This window comes from Panulirus ornatus, chromosome 12 (genome assembly GCF_036320965.1).
Source record: "Panulirus ornatus isolate Po-2019 chromosome 12, ASM3632096v1, whole genome shotgun sequence".
In the NCBI taxonomy this organism is placed as follows: Eukaryota; Metazoa; Arthropoda; class Malacostraca; order Decapoda; family Palinuridae; genus Panulirus; species Panulirus ornatus.
The window spans coordinates 36,801,862-36,815,669 of NC_092235.1; the positions used below are offsets into that span (position 1 = coordinate 36,801,862).

The 13,808-nt window shown below is 42.0% G+C and overlaps 1 protein-coding gene across 2 annotated transcripts in view; it reads right to left on the reverse strand.

Annotated features, from left to right (window-relative positions):
• The window catches only part of LOC139752013 (uncharacterized), a 63,819-nt gene extending 50,187 nt beyond the window's left edge, over nt 1-13,632 (reverse strand). Inside the window, exon 1 of one of the 2 annotated variants that reach the window (XM_071667795.1) lies at nt 13,457-13,632. The gene's annotated coding sequence lies outside the window, so the exon portion shown is untranslated. The remainder of the gene's footprint in view (nt 1-13,456) is intronic. The other variant, XM_071667794.1, reaches the window with a different exon arrangement.
• Nucleotides 13,633-13,808: the final 176 nt, after the last annotated feature.

Here is a 13,808-nt window from a genome sequence, read left to right on the forward strand (position 1 = left end):
AAGTAAATTCTCGATTAATATGGGTAAAACTGAAAGTTGATGGAGAGAGATGGGTGATTATTGGTGCATATGCACCTGGGCATGAGAAGAAAGATCATGAGAGGCAAGTGTTTTGGAAGCAGCTGAATGAGTGTGTTAGTGGTTTTGGTGCACGAGACCGGGTTATAGTGATGGGTGATTTGAATGCAAAGGTGAGTAATGTGGCAGTTGAGGGAATAATTGGTATACATGGAGTGTTCAGTGTTGTAAATGGAAATGGTGAAGAGCTTGTAGATTTATGTGCTGAAAAAGGACTGGTGATTGGGAATACCTGGTTTAAAAAGCGAGATATACATAAGTATACATATGTAAGTAGGAGAGATGGCCAGAGAGCGTTATTGGATTACGTGTTAATTGACAGCCGCGCGAAAGAGAGACTTTTGGATGTTAATGTGCTGAGAGGTGCAACTGGAGGGACGTCTGATCATTATCTTGTGGAGGCTAAGGTGAAGATTTGTATGGGTTTTCAGAAAAGAAGAGTGAATGTTGGGGTGAAGAGGGTGGTGAGAGTAAGTGAGCTTGGGAAGGAGTCTTGTGTGAGGAAGTACCAGGAGAGACTGAGTACAGAATGGAAAAAGGTGAGAACAATGGAAGGGGAGTGGGGGAGGAATGGGATGTATTTAGGGAATCAGTGATGGATTGCGCAAAAGATGCTTGTGGCATGAGAAGAGTGGGAGGTGGGTTGATTAGAAAGGGTAGTGAGTGGTGGGATGAAGAAGTAAGATTATTAGTGAAAGAGAAGAGAGAGGCATTTGGACGATTTTTGCAGGGAAAAAATGCAATTGAGTGGGAGATGTATAAAAGAAAGAGACAGGAGGTCAAGAGAAAGGTGCAAGAGGTGAAAAAGAGGGCAAATGAGAGTTGGGGTGAGAGAGTATCATTAAATTTTAGGGAGAATAAAAAGATGTTCTGGAAGGAGGTAAATAAAGTGCGTAAGACAAGGGAGCAAATGGGAACTTCAGTGAAGGGCGCAAATGGGGAGGTGATAACAAGTAGTGGTGATGTGAGAAGGAGACGGAGTGAGTATTTTGAAGGTTTGGTGAATGTGTTTGATGATAGAGTGGCAGATATAGGGTGTTTTGGTTGAGGTGGTGTGCAAAGTGAGAGGGTTAGGGAAAATGATTTGGTAAACAGAGAAGAGGTAGTAAAAGCTTTGCGGAAGATGAAAGCCGGCAAGGCAGCAGGTTTGGATGGTATTGCAGTGGAATTTATTATAAAAGGGGGTGACTGTATAATTGACTGGTTGGTAAGGTTATTTAATGTATGTATGACTCATGGTGAGGTGCCTGAGGATTGGCGGAATGCGTGCATAGTGCCATTGTACAAAGGCAAATGGGATAAGAGTGAGTGCTCAAATTACAGAGGTATAAGTTTCTTGAGTATTCCTGGTAAATTATATGGGAGGGTATTGATTGAGAGGGTGAAGGCATGTACAGAGCATCAGATTGGGGAAGAGCAGTGTTGTTTCAGAAGTGGTAGAGGATGTGTAGATCAGGTGTTTGCTTTGAAGAATGTATGTGAGAAATACTTAGAAAAGCAAATGGATTTGTATGTAGCATTTATGGATCTGGAGAAGGCATATGATAGAGTTGATAGAGATGCTCTGTGGAAGGTATTAAGAATATATGGTGTGGGAGGAAAGTTGTTAGAAGCAGTGAAAAGTTTTTATCGAGGATGTAAGGCATGTGTACGTGTAGGAAGAGAGGAAAGTGACTGGTTCTCAGTGAATGTAGGTTTGCGGCAGGGGTGTGTGATGTCTCCATGGTTGTTTAAATTGTTTATGGATGGGGTTGTTAGGGAGGTGAATGCAAGAGTTTTGGAAAGAGGGGCAAGTATGAAGTCTGTTGGGGATGAGAGAGCTTGGGAAGTGAGTCAGTTGTTGTTCGCTGATGATACAGCACTGGTGGCTGATTCATGTGAGAAACTGCAGAAGCTGGTGACTGAGTTTGGTAAAGTGTGTGAGAGAAGAAAGTTAAGAGTAAATGTGAATAAGAGCAAGGTTATTAGGTACAGTAGGGTTGAGGGTCAAGTCAATTGGGAGGTAAGTTTGAATGGAGAAAAACTGGAGGAAGTAAAGTGTTTTAGATATCTGGGAGTGGATCTGGCAGCGGATGGAACCATGGAAGCAGAAGTGGATCATAGGGTGGGGGAGGGGGCGAAAATCCTGGGAGCCTTGAAGAATGTGTGGAAGTCGAGAACATTATCTCGGAAAGCAAAAATGGGTATGTTTGAAGGAATAGTGGTTCTAACAATGTTGTATGGTTGTGAGGCGTGGGCTATGAATAGAGTTGTGCGCAGGAGGATGGATGTGCTGGAAATGAGATGTTTGAGGACAATGTGTGGTGTGAGGTGGTTTGATCGAGTAAGTAACGTAAGGGTAAGAGAGATGTGTGGAAATAAAAAGAGCATGGTTGAGAGAGCAGAAGAGGATGTTTTGAAATGGTTTGGGCACACGGAGAGAATGAGTGAGGAAAGATTGACCAAGAGGATATATGTGTCGGAGGTGGAGGGAACGAGGAGAAGTGGGAGACCAAATTGGAGGTGGAAAGATGGAGTGAAAAAGATTTTGTGTGATTGGGGCCTGAACATGCAGGAGGGTGAAAGGAGGGCAAGGAATAGAGTGAATTGGATCGATGTGGTATACCAGGGTTGACATGCTGTCAGTGGATTGAATCAGGGCATGTGAAGTGTCTGGGGTAAACCATGGAAAGCTGTGTAGGTATGTATATTTGCGTGTGTGGACGTATGTATATACATGTGTATGGGGGTGGTTTGGGCCATTTCTTTCCTTCTGTTTCCTTGCGCTACCTCACAAATGCGGGAGACAGCGACAAAAAAAGAAAAAAAAAAATTTATATTTATTTTGCTATGTCGCTGTCTCCTGCGTTTGCGAGGTAGCGCAAGGAAACAGACGAAAGAAATGGCCCAACCCACCCCCATACACATGTATATACACACACGTCCACACACGCAAATATACATACCTATACATCACAATGTACACATATATATACACACACAGACACATACATATATACCCATGTACACAATTCACACTGTCTGCCTTTATTCATTCCCATCGCCACCTAACCACACATGGAATACCATCCCCCTCCCCCGTCATGTGTGCGGGGTAGCGCTAGGAAAAGACAACAAAGGCCTCATTCATTCACACTCAGTCTCTAGCTGTCATGCAATAATGCCAGAAACCACAGCTCCCTTTCCACATCCAGGCCCCACACAGCTTTCCATGGTTTAACCCAGACGGTTCACATGCCCTGATTCAATCCACTGACAGAACGTCGACCCCCAGTATACCACATTGTTCCAATTCACTCTATTCCTTGCACACCTTTCATCCTCCTGCATGTTCAGGCCCCAATCACTTAAAACCTTTTTCACTCTATCTTTCCACCTCCAATTTAGTCTCCCACTTCTCCTCCTTCCCTCCACCTCTGACACATATATCCTCTTTGTCAATCTTTCCTCACTCATTCTCTCCATGTGATCAAACCATTTCAATACAACCTCTTCTGCTCTCTCAACCACACTCCTTTAGTACCACACAGCTCTCTCTCCCTTTCATTACTTACAAGATCAAACCACTTCACACCACACATTGTCCTCAAACATCTCACTTCCAGCACATCCATCCTCCTCGACACAACTCTATCTAGAGCCCACGCCTCTCAACCATATAACATTGTTGGAACCACTATTCCTTCAAACATACCATTCACTTCTGCTTCCATGGTTCCATCCGCTGCCAAATCCACTTTCAGATATCTAAAACACTTCACTTCCTCCAGTTTTTCTCCATTCAAACTTACCTCCCAAGTGACCTGTCCCTCAAAATACTGTACCTAATAACCTTGCTCTTATTCACATTTACTATCACCTTATACTTCCCACGCATTCCTCACACATCGTAGAAGGCGACTAAAGGGGATGGGAGTGGGGGGCTGGAAACCCTTCCCTCCTTGTATATCAATTTTCTAAAAGGGGAAACAGAAGGAGTCACATGGGGAGTGCTCATCCTCCTCGAAGGCTCATATTGGGGTGTCTAAATGTGTGTGGATGTAACCAAGATGAGAAAAAAGGAGAGATAGGTAGTATGTTTGAGGAAAGGAACCTGAATGTTTTGGCTCTGAGTGAAACGAAGCTCAAGGGTAAAGGGGAAGAGTGGTTTGGGAATGTCTTGGGAGTAAAGTCAGGGGTTAGTGAGAGGACAAGAGCAAGGGAAGAAGTAGCACTACTCCTGAAACAGGAGTGGTGGGAGTATGTGATAGAGTGTAAGAAAGTAAACTCTAGATTGATATGGGTAAAACTGAAAGTGGATGGGGAGAGATGGATGATTATTGGTGCATATGCACCAGGGCATGAGAAGAAAGATCATGAGGCAAGTGTTTTGGGAGCAGCTGAGTGAGTGTGTTAGTAGTTTTGATGCATGAGACCGGGTTATAGTGATGGGTGATTTGAGTGCAAAGGTGAGTAATGTGGCAGTTGAGGGAATAATTGGTGTACATGGTGTGTTCAGTGTTGTAAATGGAAATGGCGAAGAGCTTGTATATTTATGTGCTGACAAAGGACTGGTGATTGGAAATACCTGGTTTAAAAAGAGAGATATACATAAGTATATAATACTTTGAGTGGAAAGATGGAGTGAAAAAGATTTTGAGTGATCGGGGCCTGAACATGCAAGAGGGTGAAAGGCATGCAAGGAATAGAGTGAATTGGAACGATGTGGTATACCGGGGTCGACATGCTGTCAATGGATTGAACCAGGGCATGTGAAGCGTCTGGGGTAAACCATGGAAAGTGTGTGGGGCCTGGATGTGGAAAGGGGGCTGTGGTTTCAGTGCATTATTACATGACAGCTAGAGACTGAGTGTGAACGAATGGGGCCTTTGGTGTCTTTCCTAGCGCTACCTCACACACATGAGGAGGGAGGGGGTTGTTATTCCATGTGTGGCGAGGTGGCGATGGGAACAAATAAAGGCAGACAGTATGAATTATGTATATGTGTATATATGTATACGTCTGTGTGTGTATATATATGTGTACATTGAGATGTATAGGTATGTATATTTGCGTGTGTGGACGTGTATGTATATACATGTGTATGTGGGCAGGTTGGGCCATTCTTTCGTCTGTTTCCTTACGCTACCTCGCTAACGCGGGAGACAGCAACAAAGCAAAATAAAGATAAAAATAACATATGTAAGTAGGAGAAATGGCCAGAGAGCATTATTGGATTACATGTTAATTGATAGGCGCACAAAAGAGAGACTTTTGGATGTTAATGTGCTGAGAGGTGCAACTGGAGGGATGTCTGATCATTATCTTGTGAAGGCAAAGGTGAAGATTTGTAAGGGTTTTCAGAAAAGGAGAGTGATGGCTTGCGCAAAAGATGCTTGTGGCATGAGAAGCATGGGGGATGGGCAGATTAGAAAGGGTAGTGAGTGGTGAGTTGAAGAAGTAAGATTATTAGCGAAAGAGAAGACAGAGGCATTTGGACGTTTTTTGCAGGGAAATAATGCAAATGACTGGGAGATGTATAAAAGAAAGAGGCAGGAGGTCAAGAGGAAGGTGCAAAAGTTGAAAAAGAGGGCAAATGAGAGTTGGGGTGAGAGAGTATCATTAAATTTTAGGGAGAATAAAAAGATGTTTTGGAAGGAGGTAAATAAAGTGCATAAGACAAGGGAACAAATGGGAACTTTATTGAAGGGGGCTAATGGGGAGGTGATAACAAGTAGTGGTGATGTGAGAAGGAGATGGAGTGAGTATTTTGAAGGTTTGTTGAATGTGATTGATGACAAAGTGGCAGACAGAGGGTGTTTTGTTCGAGGTGGTATGCAAAGTGAGAGGGTTAGGGAGAATGATTTATTAAACAGAGAAGAGGTAGTAAAAGCTTTGCAGAAGACGAAAGCCGGCAAGGCAGCAGGTTTGGATGGTACTGCAGTGGAATTTATTAAAAAAGGGGGTGACTGTATTGTTGACTGGTTGGTAAGGTTATTTATTGTGTGTATGACTCATGGTGAGGTGCCTGAGGATTAGCAGAAAGCTTGCATAGTGCCACTGTACAAAGGGAATGAGGATAAAGGTGAGTGCTTAAATTACAGAGGTATAAGTTTGTTGAGTATTCCTGGAAAATTTTATGGGAGGGTATTGATTGAGAGGGTGAAGGCATGTATAGAGCATCAGATTGGGGAAGAGCAGTGTGGTTTCAGAAGTGGTAGAGGATGTGTGGATCAGGTGTTTGCTTTGAAGAATGTATGTGACAAATACTTAGAAAAGCAAATGAATTTGTATGTAGCATTTATGGATCTGGAGAAGGCATATGATAGAGTTGATAGAGATGCTCTTTGGAATATATGGTGTGGGAGGCAAATTGTTAGAAGCAGTGAAAAGTAAGGCATGTGTACCTGTAGGAAGAGAGAGTGATTGGTTCTCAGTGAATGTAGGTTTGCGGCAGGGGTGTGTGATGTCTCCATGGTTGTTTAATTTGTTTATGGATGGGGTTGTTAGGGAGGTGAATGCAAGAGTTATGGAAAGAAGGGCAAGTATGCAGTCTGTTGTGGATGAGAGAGCTTAGGAAGTGAGTCAGTTGTTCGCTGATGATACAGCGCTGGTGGCTGATTCGTGTGAGAAACTGCAGAAGCTGGTGACTGAGTTTGGTAAAGTGTGTGAAAGAAGAATGCTGAGAGTAAATGTGAATAAGAGCAAGTTTATCAGGTAAAGTAGGGTTGAGGGACAAGTCAACTGGGAGGTAAGTTTGAATGGAGAAAAACTGGAGGAAGTGAAGTGTTTTAGATGTCGGGGAGTGGATTTGGCAGCGGATGAAACCATGGAAGCAGAAGTGAACCGTAGGGTGGGGGAGGGGGCGAAAGTTCTGGGAGTGCTGTAGAATGTGTGGAAGTCGAAAACATTATCTCGGAAAGCAAAAATGAGTATGTATGAAGGAATAGTCATTCCAATAATGTTATATGGTTGCGAGGCGTGGGCTATAGATAGAGTTGTGCACAGGAGGGTGGATGTGCTGGAAATGAGATGTCTGAGGACAATATGTGGTGTGAGGTGATTTGATCAAGTAAGTAATGTAAGGGTAAGAGAGATGTGTGTTAATAAAAAGAGTGTGGTTGAGAGAGCAGACGAGGGTGTTTTGAAATGGTTTGGTCACATGGAGAGAATGAGTGAGGCAAAATTGACCAAGAGGATATATGTGTCAGAGATGGACAGAACGAGGAGAAGTGGGAGACCAAATTGGAGGTGGAAAGATGGAGTGAAAAAGACTTTGAGTGATCAGGGTCTGAACATGCAGAAGGGTGAAAAGCATGCAAGGAATAGAGTGAATTGGATCAATGTGGTATACCGGGGTCGACGTGCTGTCAGTGGATTGAACCAGGGCATGTGAAGTGTCTGGGCTAAACCATAGAAAGTTCTGAGGGGCCTGGATGTGGAATGGGAGCTGTGGTTTCAGTGCATTATTACATGACAGCTAGAGACTGAGTGGGAACAAATGTGGTCTTTGTTGTCTTTTCCTAGCGCTACCTCGCTTACATGCGGGGGGAGGGGGGGTGTTATTTCATGTGTGGCAGGGTGGCGATGGGAATGAATAAAGGCAGACTATGAATTATGTACATGTGTATGTATGCATATGTCTGTGTTTGTATATGTATGTATACGTTGAGATGTATAGGTATGTATATTTGCGTGTGTGGACGTGTATGTATATACATGTGTATGTGGGTGGGTTGGGCCATTCTTTCATCTGTCTCCTTGCGCTACCTCGCTAATGCAGGAGACAGCGACAAAGTAAATTTAATGCAGGAGACAGCGACAAAGTAAATTGAATAAATATAAATATATATAGTGGTGGGATGAAGAACTACGATTATCAGTGAATGAGAAGAGAGAGGCATTTGGACAATTTTTACAGAGAAATAGTGCAAATAACTGGGAGATGTATGTTTGCTGAGGTAATCTAGTAATGCCATAAACCATCCTTCCCACTCACACACACATACTTGCATAAGCCCCTCTTTTTAAATCAGGTATTCCAAATCATCACTTCTTTTTCAGCACACAACTCCAAAAACTGTTAAACAATTCCATTCATAATTCTAGATACCCCATGCCCTCAATTTATACCCTCGACTACTACATCACTCACCTTTGATTTCAAATCTCATACTGTGAGGTGGTTTGATTGAGTGAATCATAAATGATAAGAGAAAGCTTGGGTAATAAATAAAAAGAGTCTGGTTGGGAGCTGAGGAGGATGTGCTGGAAAGGATGAGTGAGGAGAGGTTGATGAAGAGGATCTACATTTCAGAAGTGGAGGGGACAAGGAGAAAAGGGAGATGTCCCTCACCACCCCAACCATAGACAAATTAAACAACATTGGAGACATCATGCACCATTGCTAGACACACTTTACTTGGAACCTTTCATTCTCCTCTCTTCCTACTCGTACACGTGCCTTACACCCTTGATAAAAACTCTCACCATCCACTTTCCTCTCTACCCACATCAGTCTAGAATCACTTCCTTCCACTGTTTCACACACTCCCACAACTCCTGCTCCAGAAGTAATGCTACTCCTTTAGCCCTTGTCCTCTCACAAACCCCAGACTTCACTCCTAAGACATTTCAAACCACTCTTCCCCTTTACCCTTGAGCTTTGTTTCACTCAGAGCCAGAATATCTAAGTTTCTGTCCTTAAAAGTACTACCTACCTCTCCTTTCTTCTCATTCTGGTTACACCCATACACATTTAGGCATCCCAGCCTGAGCCTCTGAGAAGGAGGAGCACTCCTTGCTTGGCTCCTTCCTCTGTTCCATCTTTTGAAGGGGAGGTTCCAAGCCTCCTACTCCTCCCCCCTTTAGTCACCTTTTATGACATGTAGAGAATATGAAGGTAGAATTCTTTCTCCCCTAACTTGGGGATAATATAAAAATATACATACATAAAGAAAAGGGATGCCTGTTTTATAGACCTGATATCAATTTTACTCTTAAGAACATATTCTTTGTTACCATTGTGAATGATTTAACAGTGAGATTTTCATTTTTTCAATCTTAAAATTGGTCTTTTGTTCTCAAATAAGTCGTAAGCAGTACAATTATGAGGGAGTGGGAAAATGTGGTGTTACATAAGCAGTGTAAATCACCAATAATATAAAAATATAATGGTAATCTGTCTATTTTCATGCTTTATATTACTTGTTGAGATTCCATAATATAAGCATATACTCCACATATTTCTGCCTTGATATGTATGGTCTGGAATGTAACTAAGTACAGATGTCTACAGAAATATAGAAATCTGACCCTGTATGGGATAAATCTCACATGCATTAATTTGATACCTAAATCTTAGAAATCTATACTCATCCAAAATATCTGCAAAACTTGGATTCAGTCGGAATAAAATGTAATAATGCATGGCAGCATTCACTGGCATGTTTTCTTATTTACAGCTGTCTTCACTTTATATATCGACATATAATCTACATACAGTTTAATCAAATCCAAGTAAAACCCAGATGAATATATTTTGTCAGTCATCCACAGGACTAATATTTCTAATGTCCTTGCATTATCCTCAAAGGCATTAGAAAATTACATCAGGACACCATGGATGTCCCTCCTGTTAATTTCCTAATCACTATTTTTCAACAGAAGTTTTAAGATGTATTGCTTGTGGCATGAGAAGCGTGGGAGGTGGGCAGATCAGAAAGGGTAGTGAGTGGTGGGATGAAGAAGTAAGATTATTAGTGAAAGAGAAGAGAGAGGCATTCGGACAATTTTTGCATGGAAATAATGCAAATAACTAGATGTATAAAAAAAGAGGCAGGAGGTTAAGAGAAAGGTGCAAGAGGCAAAAAAGAGGGCAAATGAGGGTTGGGGTGAGAGAGTATCATTAAATTTTAGGGAGAATAAAAAGATGTTTTGGAAGGAGGTAAATAAAGTGCGTAAGACAAGAGAACAAATGGGAACATCAGTGAAGGGGGCTAATGGGGAGGTGATACCAAGTAGTGGTGATGTGAGGAGATGGAGTGAGTATTTTGAAGGTTTACTGAATGTCTTTGATGATAGAGTGGCAGATATAGGGTGTTTTGTCTTTGATGATAGAGTGGCAGATATAGGGTGTTTTGTCTTTGATGATAGAGTGGCAGATAAAGGGTGTTTTGGATGAGGTGGTGTGCAAACTGAGAGGGTTAGAGAGAATGATTTGGTAAACAAAGAAGAGGTAGTAAAAGCTTTGCAGAAGATGAAAGCTGACAAGGCAGCGGGTTTGGATAGTACTGCAGTGGAAGTTCTTAAAAAAGGGGGTGAATGTATTGTTGACTGGTTGGTAAGGTTATTCAATGTATGTATGACTCATGGTGAGGTCCCTGAGGACTGGTAAATCGCTTGCATAGTGCCATTGTACAAAGGCAAACGGGATAAGAGTGACTGCTCACATTACAGAGGTATAAGTTTGTTCAGTATTCCCGGCAAATTATATGGGAGGGTATTGACTGAGAGGGTGAAGGCATGTACAGAGCATCAGACTGGGGAAGAGCAGTGTGGTTTCAGAAGTGGTAGAGGATGTGTGGATCAAGTGTTTGCTTTGAAAAATATATGTGAGAAATACTTAGAAATGCAAATGGATTTGTATGTAGCATTTATGGATCTGGAGATGGCATATGATAGAGTTGATAGAGATGCTCTGTGGAAGGTATTAAGAATATATGGTGTGGGAGGTAAGTTGTTAGAAGTGAAAAGTTTTTATCGAATATATAAGGCATGTGTACATGTAGGAAGAGGGGAAAGTGATTGGTTCTCAGTGAATGCTGGTTTGCGGCAGGGGTGCGTGATGTCTCCATGGTTGTTTGTCTATGGATGGGGTATTAGGGAGGTGAATGCAAGAGTTTTGGAAAGAGGGGCAAGTATGCAGTCTATTGTGGATGAGAGAGCTTGGGAAGTGAGTCAGTTGTTGTTCGCTGATGATACAGCGCTGGTGGCTGATTCAAGTGAGAAACTGCAGAAGATGGTGAGTGAGTTTGGTAAAGTATGTGAAAGAAGTAAGCTGAGAGTAAATGTGAATAACAATAAGGTTATTAGGTACAATAGGGTTGAGGGACAAGTCAATGGGGAGGTAAGTTTGAATTGAGAAAAACTGGAGGAAGTGAAGTGTTTTAGATATCTGGGAGTGGATTTCGCAGCGGATGGAACCATGGAAGCAGAAGTGAATCTTAGGGTGGGGGAGGGGGCGAAAGTTCTGAGAGCGTTGAAAATGTGAGGAAGAAAAGAACGTTATCTTGGACAGCAAAAATGGGTATGTTTGAAGGAATAGTGGTTCCAACAATGATATATGGTTGTGAGGCGTGGGCTATAAATAGAGTTCTGCAGAGGAGGGTGGATGTGCTGGAAATGAGATGTTTGAGGACAATATGTGGTGTGACGTGGTTTGATCGAGTAAGTAATGAAAGGGTAAGAGAGATGTGTGGTAATAAAAAGAGTGTGGTTGAGAGAGCAGAAGAGGGTGTTTTGAAATGGTTAGGTCACATGGAGAGAGTGTGTGAGGAAAGATAAACAAACAGGATATATGTGTCAGAGGTGGAGGGAATGAGGAGAAGTGGGAGACCAAATTGGAGGTGGAAAGATGGAGTGAAAAAGATTTTGAGTTAACGGGGCCTGAACATGCAGGAGGGTGAAAGGCGTGCAAGGAATAGAGTGAATTGGAACGATGTGGTATACCGGGTTCGTCGTGCTGGCAATGGATTGAACCAGGGCATGTGAAGCGTCTGGGGTAAACCATGGAAAGTTTTGTGGGGCCTGTATCATCAGCGAACAGCAACTGACTCACTTCCCAAGCTCTCTCATCCCCAACAGACTTCATCCTTGCCCCTTTTTCCAAAACTCTTGCATTCACATCCCTAACAACCCCATCCATAAACAAATTAAACAACCATGGAGACATCACACACCCCTGCCACAAACCTACATTGACTGAGAACCAATCACTTTCCTCTCTTCCTACACGTACACATGCCTTACATCCTCGATAAAAACTTTTCACTGCTTCTCACAACTTGCCTCCCACACCATATATTCTTAATACCTTCCACAGAGCATCTCTATCAACTCTATCATATGCCTTCTCCAGATCCATAAATGCTACATACAAATCCATTTGCTTTTCTAAGAATTTGTCACATACATTCTTCAAAGCAAACACCTGATCCACACATCCTCTACCACTTCTGAAACCACACTTCACTTCCCTAATCTGATGCTCTGTACATGCCTTCACCCTCTCAATCAATACCCTCCCATATAATTTCCCGGGAATACTCAACAAACTTATACCTCTGTAATTTGAGCACTCACTTTTATCCCCTTTGCCTTTGTACAATGGCACTATGCAAGCATTCCGCCAATCCTCAGGCACCTCACCATGAGTCATACATACATTAAATAACCTTACCAACCAGTCAACAATACAGTCATCCCCTTTTTTAATAAATTCCACTGCAATACCATCCAAACCCGCAGCCTTGCCAGCTTTCATCTTCCGCAAAGCTTTTACTACCTCTTCTTTGTTTACCAAATCATTTTCCCTAACCCTCTCACTTTGCACACCACCTCAACCAAAACACCCTATATCTGCCACTCTATCATCAAACACATTCAACAAACCTTCAAAATACTCACTCCATCTCCTTCTCACATCACCACTACTTGTTATCACCTCCCCATTAGCACCCTTCACTGAAGTTCCCATTTGTTCCCTTGTCTTACATACTTTATTTACCTCCTTTCAAAACATCTTTTTATTCTCCCTAAAATTTAATGATACTCTCTCACCCCAACTCTCATTTGCCTCTGTTTTGGTGGCCCCCCTCCACCTTTCCAACTCCTTCAGACACGAGTTCTAAGGGGGTCCGAGGGCATGTTCCCCCCAAATGTGAAAACCTATGGTGTCAGTGAACACCAATTCCTGCATTCTAAAGGTTGCCATAGAACGGTCGGGACTAGAAGGCACCTATAACGGTCGGGGGCCTAAGCAATGGGCGTATAAGCTTTATATATATATATATATATATATATATATATATATATATATATATATATATATATATATATATGAGAGCTATAAGTGCGTGTATTATTTTCCATACAATATATTTGAGCTTAACTGCTATGTACTGTTTCTGCCAAGTGTTCGAATTAAACTGAAAATATAATCCAGTACATGTGATCATTAGTTAGACTTTCCTAACAAGAAACCAAACCTATTGACTTGTGATTATGATCCATATACATAGGTAGTATGTATATGGTCTTGCCACAGGATGTATGTTGAGGATCAAGATATAAGACAGACCCAGAGCTCAACATTCCAACTTAAAACGTTGTTTCTTACCCGATTATGAAGGTTATGGTGGTACTGTATCCCTAGACAAGTGATGAATCCTCTCGTCTTACAGAAGCATCATTAGAATAGTATGTCAACCTGATATGCTACGAGTTCATGTAGAATACATCTATCGTGTCGCCAACATGCAACACAACAATCAGCCATCTTCCCTTGGCCATGATACCACGTAAATATTTATTTCTTTACCTGATATGATATTCAACTAAAGCATCGTTGATTGCCTCAAAAATATAAGTGTAATATGTAGAATCGGTATAAGCAACATATCCATGCTCTCTTAAAGTATGGTTAATTTGTAAGTAGATGGTAGGATAAACTGCTAGACACATTGTAGGCA